Below are 10726 nucleotides of genomic sequence, written 5' to 3'. Positions count from 1 at the left end.
AACTTGACCTGCCTGCAAACAAAAGACGCATTTTCCCAAAATTTCAGCGTCCTATCTCCATTTTTGTGGATGCTAGAGTGATTACCACAGACGGACGGACGGACGGACGGACGTGCTCAGATCGACTTAGAATTTTACCCTGATCAAGAATATATATACTTTATAGGGTCGCAAATGAGTATTTCAATGCGTTACAAACGGAAAAACAAACTTAATATACCCTCCATACTATGGTGGAGGGTATAACAAGTAAAAAAGCATTAAGTTCGGCCGGGCCGAACTTTTCATACCCTCCACCATAAAATATTCATTCCTGTCCGCAACTTTAAGTGAGTACGTTAAAATGTCAGATAATGTACATAAAATGCTTCATTCGGGAGGCCCTTTTTTATGGTGCCTATATCTAACTGTTGACAATTTTTGGTGGGCTAGAAATTGGGAGGTACTGTTATATAGGGGTTATAATAAAACATGGGCCTATGTTGACAGTTTTTGATGGGAGCCTTTAATGTCAAATAACTCCTAATTCGGTTAAAAATTGCAGCTAGAATCCTCAAAATACCGAAAATCAGTACATAACGTGGGAACTTCAAATGTCATTAACAGCTAGTTCGGAGGTATCTGGGCTATACGAAAATATGAACTTAAATGAACAATTTTTGTTGCAGAATTTTTGTTGACTTTTAAATTTCAAATTACAGAAAGTTCGTCCAAAAAATAAAGCTAAGGTACGGCAAATCGGGAGGTTTGTTTTGGGGCTATACAAAAACATGGACCTACGTTCGGTTAAACATTTTAAGTAAAATCCTCAAAGTACCGAAAATAGGGAAGTATCGTTATATTGGGGCTATGTTGAAAATTGTTGATGCAGATGTGTGGTGACCACTACAACCATCAAATGTCAAATTACAGTTAGTTCTGTTAAAAATTGTAGCTAAAATTGCCAAATTACTGAAAATCGGGAGGTACCGTTATATGGGGGCTTTCTTGACATTTTTTGGTGGAGAGGTGTGGTGACCACTAAGAATTTCAAATGTCAAATGTTAAAATTACAGATAATTCGGTTAAAACTTGTTGGTAAAATTCTCAAAATACCTGAAATCGGGCGGTAACGTTATATGGGGGCTATTCCAAAACATGGACCTATGTCCACTAGTTATATAAGTTTATTGACATTTAAGAACCCTAAATGTCAAATTATAGCTATATCGGTCTGAAAATGTAGCTAAAAACGTCAAAATACCGTAAATCGGGGGGTACCGTTATATGGGGGCTATACCAAAACGTGGACCTATGTCCACAAGTTTTGTCACATAAGTTTATTGACATTTAAGAACTTCAAATGTCAAATTATTGCTAAATCGGTCTGAAAATGTAGATAAAAACGTCAAAATGCCGTAAATCGGGGGTACCGTTATATGGGGGCTATACCAAAACTTGGACCTAGGTCCACAAATTTTGTTATATAAGTTTAGTTACACTTAAGAACCCTAAATGTCAAATTATAGCAATATCGGTCTGAAAATGTAGCTAAAAACGTCAAAATACCGTAAATCGGGGGGTACCGTTATATGGGGGCTATACCAAAACGTGGACCTATGTCCAAAAGTTTTGTCACATAAGTTTATTGACATTTAAGAACTTCAAATGTCAAATTATAGCTAAATCGGTCTGAAAATGTAGCTAAACCCGTCAAAATACCGTAAATCGGGGGGTACCGTTATATGGGGGCTATGCCAATACGTGGACCTATGTCTACAACTTTCGTTATATAAGTTTATTGACTTTTAACAACCCTAAATGTCAAATTATAGCTAAATCGGTCTGAAAATGTAGCTAAACCCGTCAAAATACCGTAAATCCGGGGGTACCGTTATATGGGGGCTATACCAATACGTGGACCTATGTCCACAACTTTTGTTATATAAATTTATTGATACTTAAGAACCCCAAATGTCTAATTATAGCTACATCGGTCTGAAAATGTAGCTAAAACCGTCAAAATACCGCAAATCGGGAGGTACCGTTATATGGGGGCTATACCAAAACGTGGACCTATGTCCACAACTTTTGTTATATAAGTTTATTGATACTTAAGAACCCTAAATTTCAAATTATAGCTAAATCGGTCTAAAAATGTAGCTAAAAACGTCAAAATACCGCAAATCGGGGGGTACCGTTATATGGGGGCTATACCAAAACGTGGACATATGTCCACAACTTCTAATTTATAAGTTTATTAACACTTAAGAACCCTAAATGTCAAATTATAGCTACATCGGTCTGATAATGTAGCTAAAAACGTCAAAATACCGTATATCGGGGGTACCGTTATATAGGGGCTATACCAAAACGTGGATCTATGTCCACAACTTTTGTTATATAAGTTTATTGATACTTAAGAACCCTAAATTTCAAATTATAGCTAAATCGGTCTAAAAATGTAGCTAAAAACGTCAAAATACCGCAAATCGGGGGGTACCGTTATATGGGGGCTATACCAAAACGTGGACCTATGTCCACAAGTTTTGTTATATATGTTTGTTGACACTTAAGAACAATAAATGTCAAATTATAGCCAAATCGGTCTGAAAATGTAGCTAAAAACGTCAAAATACCGTAAATCGGGGGGTACCGTTATATGGGGGCTATACCAAAACGAGGACCGATATAGCCCATAATCGAACTTGACCTGCCTGCAAACAAAAGACGCTTTTTCCCAAAATTTCAGCGTCCTATCTCTATTTTTGTGGATGCTAGAGTGATTACCACAGACGGACGGACGGACGGACGTGCTCAGATCGACTTAGAATTTTACCCTGATCAAGAATATATATACTTTATAGAGTCGCAAATGAGTATTTCAATGCGTTACAAACGGAAAAACAAACTTAATATACCCTCCATACTATGGTGGAGGGTATAAAAAACTGTAAAACAGTGTACAAATTGACCAATATTGGTTTTGATTTCATATTCATGTATTGTCATCCATATCTGAAAAGTGTGCAAGGTTTTAGTTCGCTTGGTCAATTACAATTGTGTTAAAAATGAGTTACCAGATTTGAAAAGCATGTAAAATTGAACACCGTACAAAACTGTAAAAGTGGGCCAATATTGGTTTTGATTTCATATTCATGTAGTGTCATCCAAATCTGAAAAGTTTGCAAAGTTTTAGTTCGATTGGTCAACTGCAACTGTGTGAAAAATGAGTTACCAGATTTGAAAAGCAAAATACCGGAAATCGGGTGGTACCGTTATATGGGGGCTATAGGAAAAATGGAGGCATATTGATTTTGGTTCCATGTTCACGTATTGTCATCTAAATCTGAAAAGTGTGCAAAATCAGTTACCAGATTTGAAAAGGGGGTTAAGTTAGACACCGTAAAACACTGTAAGAATGGACCAATATTTTTTTGATTTCATATTCATGTATTGTCATCCGAATCTGAAATGTGTGCAAATTTTACGTTCGATTGGTCAACTGCAATTGTGTAAAAAATTAGTTACCAGAGTTGAAAAGCAAATTAGATAAAACTCTGTAAAACAGTGTAAAAATGGACCAATTTTGGTTTTGATTTCATATTCGTGTATTGTCATCCAAATCTGAAAATGTTTTAAATCAATTGGTCAACTGCAACCGTGTTAAAAATGAGTTACCAGATTTGAACTAAACACACAGCAAAGCAAGTTAAATAAAACAATGTAAAAATCGCCGGAGCTCTTTTTAAATTAAACCAGATCAAAGTTCATATTCTTAGGCGCTTTTCAGGTTTTCACGATTTTGCTAGAAACCGCAAGTCCTACTGAAATGAGATTTGTAGGTGTGAAAATTCTCTACAAGATTGACCTTTATGAATTTTTCCTAGAATTTTTGAGATATATAAATTGAAATTGGGACAATGAACTGACTGTATCGCCTCCTTACAAACAATGTCATGCACGGTGCGCCTTAACTAACTGTAAATAAACCGTGCTTGCACCTGGGAAGTTTTTGCAGATTCTGCAAAATCGAAAAAACCAAAAGAAATCGTCGAAGAGATTTTTAAATAAATTGCGGTCAAAGTGCACATTAGGATTGTTTTTAGATTTTAAGGATTTTGCATGGAACCCGCATGCCCTGCCAAAATGGGACTAAAAATGTTGTAGAGAATTTTCACCGCTACAACATTTTTTTTAGTCTGATTACTATAGGACTTGCGATTTCCAAGGAAAATCCTAAAAACAAAAAAAAACATAAAAATGTGACCTTTGACCGTGATTTATTTAAAATTCCTTTCGACGATTTTTTGTTTTTTATTTTCCCATCTATGAACATTGTAGTTTTAAAATCCGCAAAACCTTCCCAGTTTTAAGCGCCTTCCATTTAAAATTGGTTTTGGTTTGTTTATAACTAACTACACGGAGGAAAAAAGGCCTCTCTAACATATGTCCCAAACATATTTTGCAGCAAACATATATCTGTTTGCAATCAATATATATGTTTGGGTACAAACAAATTATATGTTTGTATGAAGTCACACTTTTAAAAAGAAAATATTATATAGAAACATCGTTGAACGCTTTGCCTTAGTTGTGAAATAAAACACATTGTCGTCAAAGTTGAAATCATAACCTGGAAATCGGCACCTGGCATCAAATGATTATATACTGTAATAAATAGGTACATCCATATTTCAAATATATGTACATTAGGGTTATAACTTTTTGCACTTTTTTGCAAATATCAAAAATACCACCACATAGCCGTGTAGAGCATGGAAAACTATTATGAAATACGGCGTCAATTGTTCTCTATCGCGAAAAAAGTTTCCGCACCAAATGCATTGAAGTTCAGTAATGCATTTTTTAATTTTAGCTGTTATGACAACATATTTGCTTTTAATTAAAATTTTTATTTTTTTGTAATCTAATTTGAAATCATTATCAAGGCGTTCTGGACCAATTTGTTCTCAAATCGCGCTATTTCGGAGCATTTTAGGAATTTTTGACACTATTGCAATTTTTGCTTTTTCTTTATAAACTCGCGAATTTTATGTTTATATTTATTGTATCTATTGGACAAGAGAATATGGTGTCATTTGCAACAAATTCGCGAAAGTTACAGACAGTTTTTAATGACTTTGCCTGTGAGAATTGTATTTTTTTCTATGAATATTTATTCAAACAAAGCAAATTTAAAATTATAAGTAGAAAAAATATCAAAAGGATTTTAGTAATTACGGTCGGCGCGGAAACTTTTTTCACCGTATCGATCTTAGAAACGCGTTTTCATTATGAGGACAAAATTCCCCACGTGGTACTGGTGTTGTATTTCTGTAAAAAACATATACGATTCTCACAGGCAAAGTCAACAAAAACAGCCTGTAACTTTCGCGACTTCGTTGCAAATGACCCCATATTCTATTGTCCGGTAGGTACAATAAATATAAACATAAAATTCGCGAGTTTATAAAGAAAAAGCAAAAATTGCAATAGTGTCAAAAATTCCTAAAATGCTCCGAAATGGCGCGATTTGAGAACAAATTGGTCCAGAACGCCTTGATAATGATTTTAAATTAGATTACAAAAAAATAAAAATTTTAATTAAAAGCAAATACGTTGTCATAACAGCTAAAATTAAAAAATGCATTACTGAACTTCAATGCATTTGGTGCGGAAACTTTTTTCGCGATAGAGAACAATTGACGCCGTATTTCATAATAGTTTTCCATGCTCTACACGGCTATGTGGTGGTATTTTTTTGGTTATAGCCCTAATGTACATATGTACTCCACATTGCGTGGGGTAGTACTAACACTAACAAAAGGGGCCAACCCCTTTTAGATTTCTTGAATACTAACGACCTAATAACCCTTAACATAGAGGTATTATATATAACAATATGTTGAACTAACACGGCCACCGCCGAAACCTATAACTTTCCGAAATAAATCCAAAACCAACTGGATAAAATTTGGAAAACTAATAAAAAAAGGGCTAGGGCACAATAGTTATGAATGCCTAAGCACAGATATAGACAGAAATGTCAACATTATAACGGAGGTCTTAGTAAAGTCAAAGTTATTCCTTTCGAGAGAGGAAATCTGCCTACGAAAAAACCCTGGATGACAGGCGAAATTCGTAACAAAGGCAAAGAGGTCCGAAGGATTTACAACAGAGCTCGACGTAAAAAATTAGCTGTATTCTGGGACAACTATCACACAAAACTTAAAGAATACAACAAAATGACTAGAACAGCAAAGCGCAATTCCTTGAAACTCTTCTGTGAACAGGTAGACAGCGTAAATGATGTATCAAAAATAAAAAAGTTTCTATCGAAAACCCATACACAAACCGAGATTAAGGTAAATGATATGGGAAATAAGATGGAAACAATCGAGGACACGCTGGGGCTTTTGATGAATACACATTTCCCGCCGAGCACTGCAGTGCACGCAGAGGTGCCGGTATTTAGGGAACATTTTACAGAGGAAGCACCAACAATTGAGGAAGCGATGGCAAAGGATGCCATCAAGAGTTTCAAACCTTTCAAAGCAGCTGGACCGGATGAGATGTTTCCGGCCTTACTCCAGAAAGAGATGGACTACATTGCGTCCAAACTATCTGGAATTTTTAACGCATGCTTAAAATTTGCGTATACCCCTAAAACCAGGCAGGAGGCGAGGGTAGTATTTATCCCAAAAACTGGTAAGGCAAGTTACGCAATTGCTAAGTCTTATCGTCCGATAAGCCTAACATCGCCTAACATCCTTCCTGCTTTAAGCCATGGAACGAATAGTTGATACCATGATTAAGAGCAAGATTCCAAACGATGTGTTTAATACAAACAACATGCGTACGTTAAAGGTAGATCAGTGGAAACTGCATTACATGAGGTTGTACACCACATCGAGAGCACCTTCGACAGGAAGATGTATACACTAGCAGTATGCATTGATATCGAGGGTGCTTTCAATAACGTCAGCACAGAAACCTTTATCCAATCCCTAGATAAATTTCAGGTGAACCGGCCCCTTAGGGACTGGATAAGCCACATGCTAAGCTGCGGGCTGCTTGACGTAAAAATAAAGGACAAAGTTGGTCAGGGTACGCCGCAGAGGCCTATGGGTCACTACCATAAATAGCCTATTAAGGACTTTAACCGATGAGGTATTTGACCCAGTCTGCTATGCAGACGACGTTATAATACTTCTGAGGGATAAGAATCCAAACTTGCTATGCAGAAGAGCTGAATCAGCACTAAAACTAGCGTACAACTGGGTAGACCAAGATGTCTTAACGTAAACCCGAAAAAAAAAACGGAAATATGTCTGTTCACTAGGAAAACAAAACTGGGACACTTTGAAGAACCAGTTTTCCTAAACAAGACAATAAATATTTCCAACAAAGTTAAATATCTGGGAGTAATCCTGGATAGGACACTTAAATGGAAAGACCATATTCAAGAGAGAGCTAACAAAGCTTACAGATGTTGGTCAACCTGTAGAAGGGCTATAGGCTCCAAGTGGGGTCTTAATCCTATGATGACACACTGGCTATTCAAAAGCGTAGTTAGACCTATTCTAACATACGCTTCAGTAGTCTGGTGGACAGCTATGGATAACAAGTGTAATATTAAAATCCTACAGAAAGTCCAGCGAAAGTGTTGTTTAAGTGTAAGCGGCGCAATGAGGACAACACCAACGAGGGCGTTAGAAACTATTCTATATATACACCCAATAGAAATCCAGATAAGATATGAAGCGGCTGTCGCAGCTATCCGACTTAAAGGGATGGACGAGTGGATCAGTAAGGATCACGTAACATACCATCAAAACATTCTACGGGTAACAACGGGAGAGTCAATGGATAACATTGTATTGGACCGTATATCTGAAACAATTGTAGCTGCCTCATGCGAGGCAATAATTCCAGACAGAGCCTCGTGGATCGACGGAAGTCTAGAACAAATGCCGACTGGAAACTGTTGTTATACAGACGGATACATGCTAGGTGGGAGAACGGGACTGGGTCTTTTTATTGAAGAACCAGAGACCAAAATATCTCTTCGTTTGCCGGATCTCAATACGGTCCATCAAGCGGAGATCCGAGCGATTACAGAGTGTCTGAAATCAAAGTAATAACATCCACGACAGTAAAATCACAAACAGTCTTGAATTGTGTAAATTCGATCAACAGCTATTCTCAACATGGCTCGGTGCGTATAATATGGGTACCGGGACATGCGGAGAATAGGGGTAATGATATAGCAAATTCTCTGGCAAAAATGGAAGGGAATTAGCAACAGTAAACTTAGAGAACGCAAAGCCACTAAACGCGTCTCGGCTAGAGTTAAAAACTTGGGCAAAAAATGCCCACTTATCCCTATGGAATAAAGAGGAAGTAGGGAAAACCGCAAAAATCCTATGGGGAGACCCAAATGAGGAAAAAAACTAAAAACCTATTACTGTTAGGTAAGGCAGAGTTGAGTAGACTTACAGGTGCCCTTACAGGTCACCTGTGTTTACAAGCTCATCTGCACAAAATTAATAGTACAGACAACAGCGTATGCAGGGCATGCGGAAAAGATGACGAAACATTGGAGCATTTTCTGTGCCAATGCCCCGCTTTCGCAAACATCAGATCCCAGTTTTTAGGGAACGACACAATACCAGATCTTAATCAGGTAATTGTAGACGACCTGAAACAGTTACGGGATTTTGTTAAGGGAACAGAGTTCTTTAAATAAAATACAGTAGAGTCCCCTTCTTCAAAGACCTAGTCTAGAGCGCACAACAGGGCTACTTCATGGCTTATGTGTATGTCTAACAGCGCATGTGGCGATTACTCGCCCCTCTTTTCAACCTAACCTAACCTAACATATGTATATTTAGATTTCTTTCTTGTCCAATAATATATTTCCATTCAACTTTTTGATTCAATTATAAAATGTTCAATTATAAAATGTATTGGGCATTTCATTTACTAAAAAGTACCATTTCTTTAAGAAAACACAAAACATTGATTTATTCACTCACTTGACCGACATTACTCAACGATTGTATTTAGAAAACTGAAGAAAAAATAACAACAAAATATCATTTTTTCTTTTTCTCTTCGCTTGCTACTTTATTAAACAACAACAAAGCACGAAACACGCCACCAAAGCTTCTTCGTCTCCTATTACACCATACACACAGCTCTTTGTTATAAAACAGCATTTCGCAGCAGCGAGAGCCCTGTTGTTAATTTTTTTTGATAAAAATCCTCTCTCCACCCATAAAAATATGTTCCAACCAGGGATTCGGAGTTGAGGTGTTTTTGGCTCGACTCCGACTCCAGGCGAGTTTTTTTCACGACTCCGACTCCGGGCCGACTCCGAAAGTGAATTCCTATACCACTAAAAATGAATAAAAAGTGCACAAATTTTTAACTTTTTCCTATATTTTTGCCTATATTGGCTAATGTGTTAGTTTTTCCTTATATATTCATTAGAAAGGGCATTCGTTCGAATACATTATATCAATACTGTTTCTCCGAATCCTATATTGAATAGCAAAGTTAGAAAGTTTTTGTCGGTTTTCTTTTTTTGCACGAGTATATTCTGGACGGAATTCTTCCGACCAAGTTTCAACATTTTAGTGTGCTTAGCCTTAAAAGGAGACCCCCAGTTGTACAGCTCAATAAAATCCATTTTTCATGACTTTTTTCGATAAAACTACGTAACTTTTTGGCAGATTTTTTTCTTCATCTGAAAGAGAAAAATATTACGAAGTTTTGAGGTCGTCTACGAAACCTTGTTTTTATTAAAGCATTTTGCGGTGCCAATTCTATCTCGAAAACTAATAAACCAATTGTCATATATTTTTGTGGCCGATTTCGAGAAAAACACAGTTTATATGCTGCATACAAAATAAAATAAATTGTTCCCATCCAACACTCATACTGAGGCAATATTGTTCCGATCGTCTTAAAAATTTGACCACATATTCTATGCTACTTATACTTTCTACTTTTTTCTGAAATTTATAAGTAGGGATCACCCCTTAAACTAAAATACATGTCACAGCCGGCGCATTTGTCTGTGTTCTATGCTTTGTTGACGAAATGAGCACTACTGGAGAGACCAAAATAGCTTCAGTCAGTACATCTTTGCAGAAAACTTGTGCGTCTACGAATGTGGGCAAGGGTAGTGTTATTCGCAGAAACCATATAAGCCAAAGCATGTTTACCATGTTATGCGGCTGATTGTCTGCAATGATCTCAGGTTGACGATCATTCCCAAGGCTGATCCCAATGTGTGGAGACTCATTTCAAAGGTTGTGTTTCAGAGTAACATACGGCTTGACCTGTCAGTCTTGTAGAATTGAGAAATTAGTTGCGAGAATAAGGAATCGGTAGATTTCCTTATGCAGGTAGTTAATGGCATTGGCTAATTTTGAGTAAGCAGGAACCAGGCAGCCGTACATGCTGCTGAGATCCATGTGGCATGACAACCACAGTAAAGGTTCTTCCCCCTTCCATAGAAGGTCTTTGGATGGGAAATTGAAGGATTTTAAGTTATGCTCTTAAGAATGGCGAGTTTGTCATAAAGTTGAAAATTGGTTATATTATAGAAGCATTCGAGTATCGGAGCATCAAGAGCATAGCTTTGTTCAAATAAACTTGCGTCATTGCAAAGTTGCGACTGATGAACGCCTGCAAACTCTCCCGATCTTAACACGTTCGCGTAGGCAAAAAGAAA

Source organism: Musca autumnalis, unplaced genomic scaffold (genome assembly GCF_047663935.1).
Source record: "Musca autumnalis isolate F117 unplaced genomic scaffold, ASM4766393v1 scaffold_4, whole genome shotgun sequence".
Taxonomy (NCBI): domain Eukaryota; kingdom Metazoa; phylum Arthropoda; class Insecta; order Diptera; family Muscidae; genus Musca; species Musca autumnalis.
The sequence above is the reverse complement of the archived record's forward strand: the minus strand, read 5'-3'. Positions refer to the sequence as shown.